A 12,280-nucleotide genomic window follows, 5' to 3' on the forward strand; every position below is an offset into this window, starting at 1 on the left:
CTCACGCCAGTCAGAATGGCTAAAGTTAACAAGTCAGGAAATGACAGATGGCCAGGATGCAGAGAAAGGCGAATCCTCCTACACTGTTGGTGGGAATGCAAGCTGGTGCAGCGACTCTGGAAAACAGCATGGAGGTTCCTCCAAAAGTTGAAAATAGAGCTACCCTATGACCCAGCAATCATGCTATTGGGTATTTACCCTAAAGATACAAATGTAGTGATCCGAAGGGGCACGTGCACCCGAATGTTTATAGCAGCAATGTCCACAATAGCCAAACTGTGGGAAGAGCCCAGATGCCCACTGACAGCTGAATGGATAAAGAATTTGTGTATATATCTTGCCATTTGTAACAATGAGGGTGGAATTAGAGTGTATATATGCTAAGTGAAATAAGTCAGTCAGAGAAAGAGCAAATATATGGCTCCACTCATATGTGGAATTTAAGAAACAAAACAGATGAACATCGGGCAAGGGAAGGAGAAATAAAATAAGGCAAAAATTGAGAAGGCAAACCTTAAGAGACTCTTAATCATAGGAAACAAACTGAGGGTTGTGGGAGGGGAGGTAGGTCGGAGGATGGGGTAAGTGGGAAGTCATGTGATGTACTGAGCTCTGGGTGTTATATGCAACTGATGAATCATTGACTTCTACCACTGAAACTAATAATACACTATATGCTAACTAAATTGAATTTTAAGTTGTTTTTTAAAAGGAAAAAATAAGAAACAAAACAAAAATAAAGTAGTAGATATATGTGTGTTTTTTGAGAGTCGTTGAAAGGCACCTGAATGAAGACTGCCTCCCTCACAGGCCTCCTGAAATCTGTCCCCCCACAGCACACCTCCCTCCCCTCTTCCCCTCCCCCCACCCCGCCTTCATTCCTTCAGATGCAAGCAGTTCACACCAGAGCAGTTAGAACCTGTTTAAAGATGACTCATGAAATCACTTAATCAACACACCTCTCCTGGCCAACCCATTAGAAACTGGAGCAAAAGGGAAAAAAGGCGTGCTCCTATATACACATCTGTATATATTTTCTTAACAAGCGAGATTTTTCTAGAACATTTTGGTAACAAAAAAAAAACCTTTTTTCTTTTGAAAAATTGAACAGTAGGTATTAAAACTCAACAATATTTTAAGTTTAAATATTTTATTTATACCCTAAAGTTGTGTTTATTAGAATGGTACTTTCCCGACTTTGATGAAAAACTCATTAGTAAGAATTTCAAAGTCTACTTCTTTGCTTATCTTAATTTTCAATAGATGACCTTGCCATGTTTAAGAATTTCTCTTGACCAGGTAGGCTGAGGATGGCTGCTGAGGCCTGCCCCAGGAGTCGGCTCTACCCCCTGGTGCTATGCAAGCCCGGCCAGGATTTGGAGGCCAACACGGGTCTGGCCCAAGCATCCAGGTTTACCTCACCCACAGGAATTAAAAATATTGTCACCCCTGCTGTTCCCTAGGGTGGGGTGGGGGGAGAATTTCTCTTGACCAAGGGATGATCTTCATTTCCAACCAACTTTAGCTCATTGCAAAGCCTTTCAGATCTCATGTTTGTTTAAAATGTTGAGATTTGGTTCTTCACAGATTTTTTTGCATTAATTTTGAATCTTAAAAATATTGCATTAAATATTATTTATCTTGATTACTGAGTTCTTTTGGTGCCCCCTTCAATTTTGCACCCTAGCTGAGGATCTCACTGGCCTCACCCTAGTCCCAGCCCAGCTGAGAATCTTCTGATGGCAGAGGTATCATAGGAGGAAAAGAAAGAAAACGAATTCATTCATTCAACAATGAAGTCATCCATCCATCCATCCAACCAATATGTTAACTGAGTGCCTACTATGTGCCAGGCACTGTACTAGACACTTGGGATATAACAGTAAACAAGACTGACAGAAGTCTGCCTTCCTGGGCCTGCATTCTAGTGGGGAAGACAGACATGAAACCAGATAAATAAGGGAAGTACAATATTAAGGGCTAAGAGAAGAATAAAACAGGGAACCAGAGGGGGCGTCAGAAGGGGTGAGGTAGAACTCTAAGAGAGCGAAGACCCACTGGCTCCACAGAGTAGGAAAGAGTCGACCCTAGGTGTGTTTTGTGTAGTCTTCACAGTGTTAATTTTTTTTTTTTTAATTTGGATGTCTTTAGAGGCACACAACTCTCTGCCTCACCACTAACTCTGTGCTTCCCTATTGTCTTGCATCCACGTTTTTTTCCTGGCTCTGTAACCCCAAGCTATGGAGACTACTGTATGCTCTAAATATGCCCTCGAAGCAATAGAGAGACTGGGCACAGGACAGTGAGCCCCAGCCTATGTGGCTGGGAAACCAGGGGCAAGTACCCTCCATCCCCATATGCAGACACAGTGGGGCATTCCCCGAGAAGGGTGGGGTTTATGTTTTCCACCAACGAAGAGAAATGAGAGCTGAGAGTCAGAAGTCAGTTGAGTTATGGACACTAGAGGACATCCATTTCTTTCCTGTCTTAGTTTGTGGACTAAGAATCACGTCCACAAGAATAGCGTCTATTGAGCCTCTCCTGGGTTCCAGATGCCTTTGGACTCAGAAGTTCTATGCGATCCTCACCAGAACGGCTCGAGCCATGTGTGATTTTCCGCCTCTAGTCCTCCATCTGCCAGGGGACAGGCGGATGCTTAGAGAGATGAAGTGACCTGTCCAAAGCAGCGAGCTCCTGCTGGAAGTGTGGCCAGACCCTGTCCCTCTGCTCCAAGATCAAGTTCTTTGCTGTAAACCTTGCTGCCCCTGGAAGGGACGGAATGCCTCCTCCCATCCTGTTCCTACAGAAGGGATGTAAGTTATGCACATCCGAAAAGAACCCGGCGGATCCTCTCCTGGTAGTAACCACTGCTGTGAAGACCCATCCCATTTGAGCCTCAGGGAAACTCTGTCAGTGAGAGGGTGTCACCCCCTTTTGCCGAGAGGGGAACAGGTGTAGCGACCTCAAATGATATGTTCAAATTTCCTTAGCAAGTTAGGAGATGTGAACCTGGGCCAGAGTCCTGTCCCAGTGCTGCACCTCCCGTCCCAAGACAGGATGGCAAACCCGTGGACCGCCCACCACCGCACCCTGGTCAAGCCCTTTACCCCCGCCTTCTTGCCATGGCAGTGAAATGCTACCTAATGTTTGGTTAAAGGGGTGGATCCGCCGTGTCTGCTGACTCCTGCACTCACTCCCAACCCCAAATATTTCAATCACAGAGTAACTGACTGAGTCACATAGAGAGCTGGAGAGGGCCTGGCAGCTCCCCACTCCCCAAATGACCGTACGTGAACTCCTCCCTCTCCTGCCTGACTTGCCAGGCTATAGGTGACCCTGTGCCTTCTCCCCGTGAAACGCAGGCTGCCCTTCCCTCCCAGCAGGCACACTGGATGCACCGGCCAGAGAGTGTTCTGTGGCTTCCCTGTTGACCCGAATGTCACCTGCAGGGAGAGGTGTCTGTTCCCAAGCCTGTTCCATGCTGGGGTGCTTCAGTGAATGTCACATAAGCTGGGGAAATGTGGGTGCGAAAGAGTTATTGTTTCTGTAAGAGCCAAGTTGACAGTTCGGAGAGACTTAATAAAGGAGAGATCCTAAAATAAGGTTATTGTTGAGTTGGAGGTAGGCAAGACAACGGGAAAGAACAGAGGCAAAGCCTGGTTTCTAAAAGGTTCTTATACTCAACCTGTTTTCAAGTGTCTAAGTTTGCTCTCCGCTCCACAGAAACCGATGTTAGAGATCGCAGACAGTGCAGCGAGGGTGTGATCTTTGTACAACGGCACTGTAGAGCAGAACTCCAAAAAATCAGCCATATTCTCAATGCAAAGAACTTGACTCTGCGTCAACAACTGGTAAAGGAATGTACACATGCATGTTTTGGGTTAACAAAAATGTTCAAGATACATATAAGTAATTTAAATTTCCTTCTCACATATACCCACACACATGCTTGTACACTAATGGAGAAATGGGATTATGTTATGTATATTGTTTTAATTTTGATACAGTCCATCTTTTTTTCTTCTTCTGATGCGGTCCTCCCTCACCTCCTCCCATCCACCTCCAAAAGCAGGATGACAGCTGGGTCTGGCCTCTGCCATGTTTCCTCCACACTCATGCATTTTTGGCTCACATACACAATGGGGCCAGAGGGTGAGGAAGGAGGGCATAGTTCTTAAAAGTGGGATAATTTTGTGTACAATTTCCTGCCCTTCACTTTTTCTCACTAATTACTCATGGAAATCCCTATGAATCACCGGATTGAGGTCCAACTGTTCTTTTTAATGGCTGCAGAATATTTCCGCACATGTCCTAATCTATTCAACCTCCCTGCCCTGAAGGTCATTTTCTGTGTTTCTAGGTTTTGTTTTCCACCAGAGCAACGATTTGTTATACATCCTTGTGCATCTAGTCTTATATTCCAGCACAGTGGCACAGGATTTGGGGCGCTGACCCCCACTTCCAAAATCCATCTATAGCTTTCGACTCTCCCCAAATTTTACTAAGTAGCCTACTGTTGATCGGAAGTCTTGCCAACATCATAAAGTCAATTAACACACACTTTGGATGTCCTATGCATTACATCGTGCATTCCTACAATGAAGGGAGCCAGAGAAAAGAAAATGTTAATAAGAAAATCATAAGGGGAGGCGCCTGGGTGGCTCAGTGGGTTAAAGCCTCTGCCTTCGGCTCAGGTCATGATCCGGGGTCCTGGGATCGAGCCCCGCATCGGGCTCTCTGCTCTGCAGGGAGCCTGTTTCCTCCTCTCTCTCTCTGCCTGCCTCTCTGCCTACTTGTGATCTCTGTCAAATAAATAAATAAAATCTTTTAAAAAATTTAAAAAAAAGAAAATCATAAGGAAGGGAAAATGCATTTACAGTACTGTACTGTATTTGTGGGGGAAAAATCTGCATATATGGGGACCCACACAGTTCAAACCCACATTGTTCCTGGGTTAGCTGTCTTTTTATTTCTGTGGGATTGATTCCCAGAAGTGGGATGGGTATATGTATTTTGAGTTTTCATTTTTAGTAGATGTTGCCAGATTGCTTCCCAGAGATTCCGCGTCTCCCAAAAACAATGACTAAAGTAACATTTTCCCACATTCCCACCAGCAAGAGGTACCATCAGGGTTAAAATATAGGTAGAGGCAAAGAAGTAGCTCATTGCTAATGAAATCTACATTCCCTGATTGCTAGAGTCTGAAAGCGTTTTGTGTGTGTGTGTGTGTTTATCATCTGGACTTGCTCTTTTGTGAATTGCCTATTTGCATCCCTCGTAAGTTTTCCTTATTTTTTAAAAAAATTATTCATTGCTTCAATTAATTCTGCAGCTAGTCCATCAGCTTTCACTCCCCATCCCGTTAGATAGGACTGGAAATGTCAGCAATGTTGATATGTTGCTATTGTAAACCATTTGAAATGAGCAGGAGAAATGAAAGCCCCAAAGGGCTAGAAAACGGGTGTGGGAGAAGAGGTTAGAAAGCCATAAAATGAGAGGAAGGACAAAATAAATAACCAGGATTCTTTTTTTTTAAAGATTTTATTTTATTTATTTGACACAGAGAGAGATCACAAGTTGGCAGAGAGGTAGGCAGAGAGAGAGGAGGAAGCAGGCTCCCTGCAGAGCAGAGAGCCCGATGCGGGGCTTGACCCCAGGACCCTGAGATCATGACCTGAGCCGAAGGCAGCGGCCCAATCCACTGAGCCACCCAGGCGCCCCAATAACCAGGATTCTTGAGAAGATAGAAATGATGTAGCCTTGTGGTGCTCGAATTGGTAGATGATGAAAAAAGTACAGTGAAGGCATCAAGCCTCAGGAGGGATATACACATTTATAGGCATGTGCTCACGTGCACACACGTCATTCATTGAACCTTTGCTTTGTCACGTGCCAGTCACTATGCCCAGTGCATTGCCTGCTGCATGTCCCCCTTCACTAGAAGGTAGATGGTAGTTTTATTCCCATCACACAGATGGAAAAACAGAGGCTCACAGAAGTGTAGTAACACGGTTAAGCCTGCATTGCCCATAAAGGTGTAGAACTGGGACGGGGACCCAATTCTGCCTGTCCAAGCCCTTAGCTGGGAGATGACTGGCCTGAGAGGTGTGGACAAACCTGTCATCAAGGAGCTTGGGCCTAGGCCAGGGTTCCGAACTGGACCCCAGAAGGGATTACAGACCAAGAGGAGACAAGTTAGAAACGCTGCAACCTGGGTTGGGTGGTCAGTTTCTTGAGAAACCGGTGTGGTCAGAAGGGCCTGTAAGGGGCGGGCTTAGGATCTGAAGATGATTGGGGGCTCTGAGCTGGGAGAAAGAGGGCTGGTGGGTACAAGAGAGCACACCCCGGATGGAAGACCCTAGTGGATGATGTAACTCGGCACCCTGATGTCACACCACACCCCTGGCTGCAGTCATGATGGAGTGACTGTCACAGCCGGTCGGAGGAAGTACATATTTGAGGACCCTGCCGTCTCAGTCCCTGGAGAGAATGAACAGCCTTGCTACTGCTGAGTTTCCAGGTGCTTTAGCCGCTCAGCCCTCCCCACACCTCGGTCTCTGGGTGACAAGGACCCCTGGGGCAAATGGCCGAGTGGCTGGAGGAGTCACGCTGGTGAGAGTCCCCGGGGGTCTGGAGCAGCAGGTGCAATGAGTGCAGGGCCCAGAGCCCCTGGGCTCCCCACCCCAGACTCAGGAAGTTCCTGGCGCCTGTTCCCAGCCACAGCATCAGGACAAGAACACTCCCCTCCCACCTCCCGGGGGTTGAGCAAACTCCTTGGAAAGAACTGAGGCTTCAGTATAAATAGCAACGTTTCCCATGCAGGGGGGGTGATGCTAGAAATGCTTCGACTGACCCAAGCAAGCGGCCAAGAGATCACCTTGTCCCAGGTGGCTGGCGAGGCTAGTTCCATTTGCGCCAGAATGAAGGGTGTTCTGAGAATAGGGGAGGAGAAATGTGACCTGTGACAGTGGGGCTTCACCGAGCATCTCCCAAGCTGAAATCCCCTCCCAGCAGATGGCTCCACCAGGGAGTCTGGGAAAAGACCCCATGGGGTTGGATCCAGCAGATGGAGGTTCAAATCTCAGGTCCTCCATTTATGAGGGGAAGCCACCAGCCAGGCTTCTGTTCTCTGTCTGCACGGTGGCAGAGCCCCACATGGGCATGAAGGACGAAGGCACGTGTTTGGTGCAGGGAAAATACTGGATGGATTTCCATTCTCAGCTGAGTCCATCCTGGGCTTTGGTCCTTCCCATCCACAGGGAGGGATGGGTGATATGGAGCAGTCCGGCTGGGATCTGTGCTCTGTGTTCTCTCTGTGGAAACTCCTTGAACCCCATGAGGTGTGCGCTGTGATCCTTCTTTTACAAATGAAGCATCCAGTGGTCAGAGGGGTTGAGCCCCCTGCTTGAGGTCTTACCCTTTGAACCCTTGCCTGACATCAAAATCTGTGCCCTTTACCTGAGACAACATGCCTAGTCCACTGAAATCTATAAATTACTTTTCTCGCAGACGATAAGAAACTCTCAAGGTACAAAATCCACGCAGATGAGTTCAGTTTCAAACACAACCTCTTCTCGGTCAATGAACCTGCTGTTAAATCAGCTCTTGGCTGCCTCCTGGGCATCGTGGTCCTTTTTCTGGTGCGTTCTGCCTGCACCCCCAGGCTCAGGTTGGAGGAGCATCAAACCGTAAGTGCAAGAAGCATTCAAGGCCATTCCACCCCGCCTTTCCCTCTGGACAGGGGGAGAATGAATCAGGACCCGCAAGTGCCCAAAGTTGCCTGGAAGAGGCCTGGGCTGCTGAGTGCCCTCTGTGCCCCTTTTTGAGCCCCCTCCCTCCGTGGGAAGCACAAGGCCTCCCCTCCCCGCTCCGGGCCCTTTACTCAGAAGCAGGCGTCCAAGACACACTGTTAAGGACAGGGTTGTTTTGGGGCACCTAGGTGGCTTAGTGGGTTAAAGCCTCTGCCTTCGGCTCAGGTCATGATCCCAGGGTCCTGGGATCAAGCCCCACATTGGGTTCTCTGCTCAGTGGGAAGCCTGCTTCCCAACCCCCCCCCCCCCCCACCGCTTGCCTCTCTCCCTACTTGTGATCTCTCTCTGTCAAATAAATAAATAAAATCTTTTTAAAAAATTAAAAAAAAAAAAAGGACAGGGTCGTTTCACTGCATTTTCCTTTGGATGACGGTCTACAGGGCTGCATTTTCTTCTTCCAGATCTAGGACCGTTGAATGAATGTTTCCATATAAGGTGGAAATAGAAATTCCTTTTGCTCAAAATAGCAGGGAGGAAGGAAGGGTGTGACCTGGGGAAGGAGGACAATGCATTGAGCTCTACCCGCAGGACAGAGGCCTCCTCCGCTCAGGCCCCTCTCCTCCTCTGCTCCCCTGCCAGAGCCCTGCTGCATTCTGCACTTCTCCTTTATTTCTTTTTTTAAAAAAGATTTTATTTATTTATTTGGTGGGGGGATAGTAAAAGCGGGGGGAACAGCAGAGGGCCAAGCAGACTCCCCACTGAGCAGGGAGCCATACACATCTCCATCCCAGGACCCCGAGATCATGACCTGAGCTCAAATCAGATGCTCAGCCGACCGAGCTGGCCAGGTGCCCTGCGTTTTTGCATGTCTAGGAGCCAGCCAGCTCTTCCTCCTCGGGTCCCGGACTTTCCTGCTCCCAGGGCAGCAACCCCACTAGTGAGCCTTCCACTAGGAGGGCTCACTCCAGCCCACGCTGGCTCTGTCTCCTTATTCTTCTTATATTGAGTCCTTAAATCCTGTACCTTCATGAAGTCTGGAACATTCTCCTTGTTGTCGGAGGCTGTGCTGCATGGTAGCATAAGAATTTGCTGAGGAACCTGACACATCGGGTTTAAACACCCTTTCTTCCCCTGGCTGCCTGTGTGATTTGGGGCAGCCCAGTGTCTGCATCTCTTTCATGATCTGCAAATGGGGAGAATAATGGTTTTCAGCAGTTCTCGGGTCCGAGTCAACCAGACAGTGTCCCTAAAGTGTTCTGCTCATGGTAAGGTCACAGTGGATAGTGCCTTTTCTTCCAGGGATTAGCCCGGGTCTCACGCACCTGCTACGATCAGGCCTAGAACCCCTGGGGCCCGCCTGGATGGTGCAAAGTGAGAGACGAATTCCTGTGTCCCAGAGGTCTGCCCTGGTGCTTGCAGCCCCCTCTGCCCATGCACGTAGCGAAGTGACCCTCCCGCAGGCTGATGCTGCACCGGCTGTCTCGGGAGCCAGACTGGGCAGGCCCCCAAAGCCGTCATCATTTCCAGGGCGCGATTCATCACCACGGGCCCCAGAGGCCTGCAGAAACTCCAGAGGCCAGAGCAACAGAGTACAAAGGAAATGCGTCTTGGGAACTGGGGTCTAGCACTCGGCTGCGTCCTTGGGCAAGTCTTTCAGGTTTTCATTAAATTTACTCATATGAGATTCAACTACAATTCCAATGGGAAATTCCTCCCTCTCCTCCTCCCCCTTACCCCGGCCACAGACAAATTCAACAAATGCAAGTTGGACATGTAGGTGTGAGGGGTACGGGTACAGTCCCGCCATGATAGCATCACGGAACCCCTCCCCTGGTGAGAGCACAGGTGTGTTCTTCACATAAATGAACGCAGAATTGTGCCCCTGAGGAGGGGTTCGTGGTGCTGGAGTCTGACGGTGACCTAGTCAGAGAGGTCGGGGAATGCTTTTTGATGAGGCTGGGATTGAAGGGAGACTGAAGGACCAGGGGGCAGTCACTAGCCACCACGGGGTGGAAGAGATTTCCAGGCAGAGGGCGAGGTCAGTTGTAAAGAGCCAGTAGCTAGAGGGGACAGAGGTGTGGGAGGAACTGGAAGGCCAGTGGGCATGCTGGGTGGGGAGGATGGCTGGAGTGCTAAGCATTTGGGCTTCAGTCTCCCATGAGCCCCTAGATAGTTTAAAAAGGAGGGGATGGATGTTGGAAGAAAGAATGAGTCTGTCAGCACCTCATCCCCCTGTTCATTGCTCAGATCACTTAGCAAGAGCTCAAAAATCTGGGACATGGCAGATGTTTTGATGGAAGATATTTTGACATACAAAAGGGATTGGAAAATCTGGAATATGGGGTGATGTCTGAGAGTGTAGGCCCAGACGCTGTGTCACACGGGGGTCCCTGGGCCCCTTGTGGGGAGCTCAGCACTGGGCATATGGCTCTGGATGGGGGTGGAGACAGGGTCCCAAGGAAGGAAGGGAGACTATTCCAGTGTCTTCTACACCAAAGACTAAAGACATCTTGGCCAGTTCATAATCAGGATCATGGCAAGCCATTCCTGAATCTATTGTGGGTAGAAAAAGAGAAAAACCTAGTGATTCTTTGGGCCCTTTACTGAGCCAGGGATGCCCTCTAAACCAAGGGGAGGAGCTGCCTATTATCTGACAAGGAAAAATGTGTTGTGTCCATAACTGAAACTCAGTTCAAGTATGTGTGTCCTACCTAAAGACATTTTCTGTCTATGAAACCTTTCTACGACCTCAGGGAATTAAATCCAGATCTGCCTGCCTGCCCGATTACAGAGGTTAACTGCATGGGGCGGATACTTGCTGTTTGATCACAGGCTGATCGCTTAGGGATAGTGACTCCCAGTTTCTGCATCATGAGTTGGGAATAATACTCCACTGGGTTAGATGAGAGAATGTACGTACCATGTGCAGCATGGCGTCTGGTCCTGTGGCCACAGATATTACAATGGCAGTTATTCTGTGGAAGCCGTGAAACTTCCACAGAGATTGGGAAGGCAATGTAATCAACAGCATGGTGAGCAGTGTGGGACAACAGGGGATGGTGGGGACTGGGTCCACTGGGAACACTTACCTCTCCAAAGGGGAAAGCAGCTCCTCAGCTTCAACCATTGGCTGTCACACAAGAACTCAGGACACAAAAACGTGGTCTGGCTTTTCCAGAACAGCTGGAAATTCTAGTTTATGATTTTGGTATTCAATTCAAATAAAAAACCAACAACGATAGCAACGAACAATATCATGGGACACACAAAACGGGTCCTGGAGCAAAGCTGGACTAAAGGAAGCTAAAACAAAGCTTCACCAAGGCTAACTGTTCTCAGGAGTCAAATGTGTCCCCCAGATAAGACTAGAAGTGCAGAAAGGGCCATCAAGGCAGCCCGAAGGAAGTGCTCCTAACACGTTTGGGGAAACGGCAGCTTTGTTAAACAGGCATACTGTCCTCATGCCCAACAGGGAGGATTTCGAGGAGGACAACTCTCATTTATCTGTCTGTACTGGGGCAGTTGCTCAATGACAATACCAGTGATTTACACTCCCAGCCCAAGAAGTGAAGTGGGGGCTTTGGGGTTGCTCTTGGCTGCTGGAGTTGCTGCTGGAGTTGCTCTTGGGAGCTGCAATACCACCAATGTCCACTGGAGGTCTCTCTCCTACAACTGATGGCATCACCATCCCTGACCAGAGGAGCAAAGGCTGCCTCGGTCTCAGTGGGTCCCAAGGCCAGCCCCAGCCCGCTGTGGAAGGATTGCCACGCCCTTCATGGGGATGTGACCGCCTGTTAAATGTTTACGGGAGCCAAACTTGGATTTTAAAGGACAGCTCTCCTGCCATCCAGGCAGTCTGTCAAAGGAGCCTTTCCTGTGTGCAAAAGTCCTTGGAGATACTCTCTGTACACACGGGTCTCAGACAATCCTAAGAGTTTCTGGGTAGGTCAGCTAGGTGGCGTCCCCTGCCCAGTCTCTCTCAGACGCTGACGCCAAGGGACCTGCTGCATCCTTCCCCGATGGAGCGGAATGAGAAGTACAATCCCAGGCTTCAGACGCTGCCCTGTTGAGAGTAGCTTTATCTGGTCAAAAATCCCCCGCTGAGAGGCCAGAGGTCTGGGTTTGGGTTCTGGTTCTGCCATGGATTAGGCGTATGTCCTGAGTGTCCTTGTCTGTAAAAGGGGCCTGATCGTCATCAAAAAATTGTTTCCAGCATTGAAGAGGAGTGCACGTGAAACATTTTTACAAACGGAAAGATATCTGAGTCATCTACATTGTTACCACAGGGCAGGGCTTGGCAAATGTTCTCTGGAAAAGGCCACAGAGTAAGTATTTCAGGCTTTGCTGGCTTTCTAGTCTCCATTGTAGCTACTCAGTTCTGCTAGTGTAGCCGGAAAGCAGCTACACACAATTCATAAACAAACTAGTGGGGCTGAGTTTCAATAAAGCTTCGTCTTGCAAACACAGGCCGTGGGCGGGATTTGGCCCCTGGGCTGTACTTTGCCCACCCTTACAGCATGTTTTTGTAA

This window comes from Meles meles, chromosome 1 (genome assembly GCF_922984935.1).
Source record: "Meles meles chromosome 1, mMelMel3.1 paternal haplotype, whole genome shotgun sequence".
NCBI classification, from domain to species: Eukaryota; Metazoa; Chordata; class Mammalia; order Carnivora; family Mustelidae; genus Meles; species Meles meles.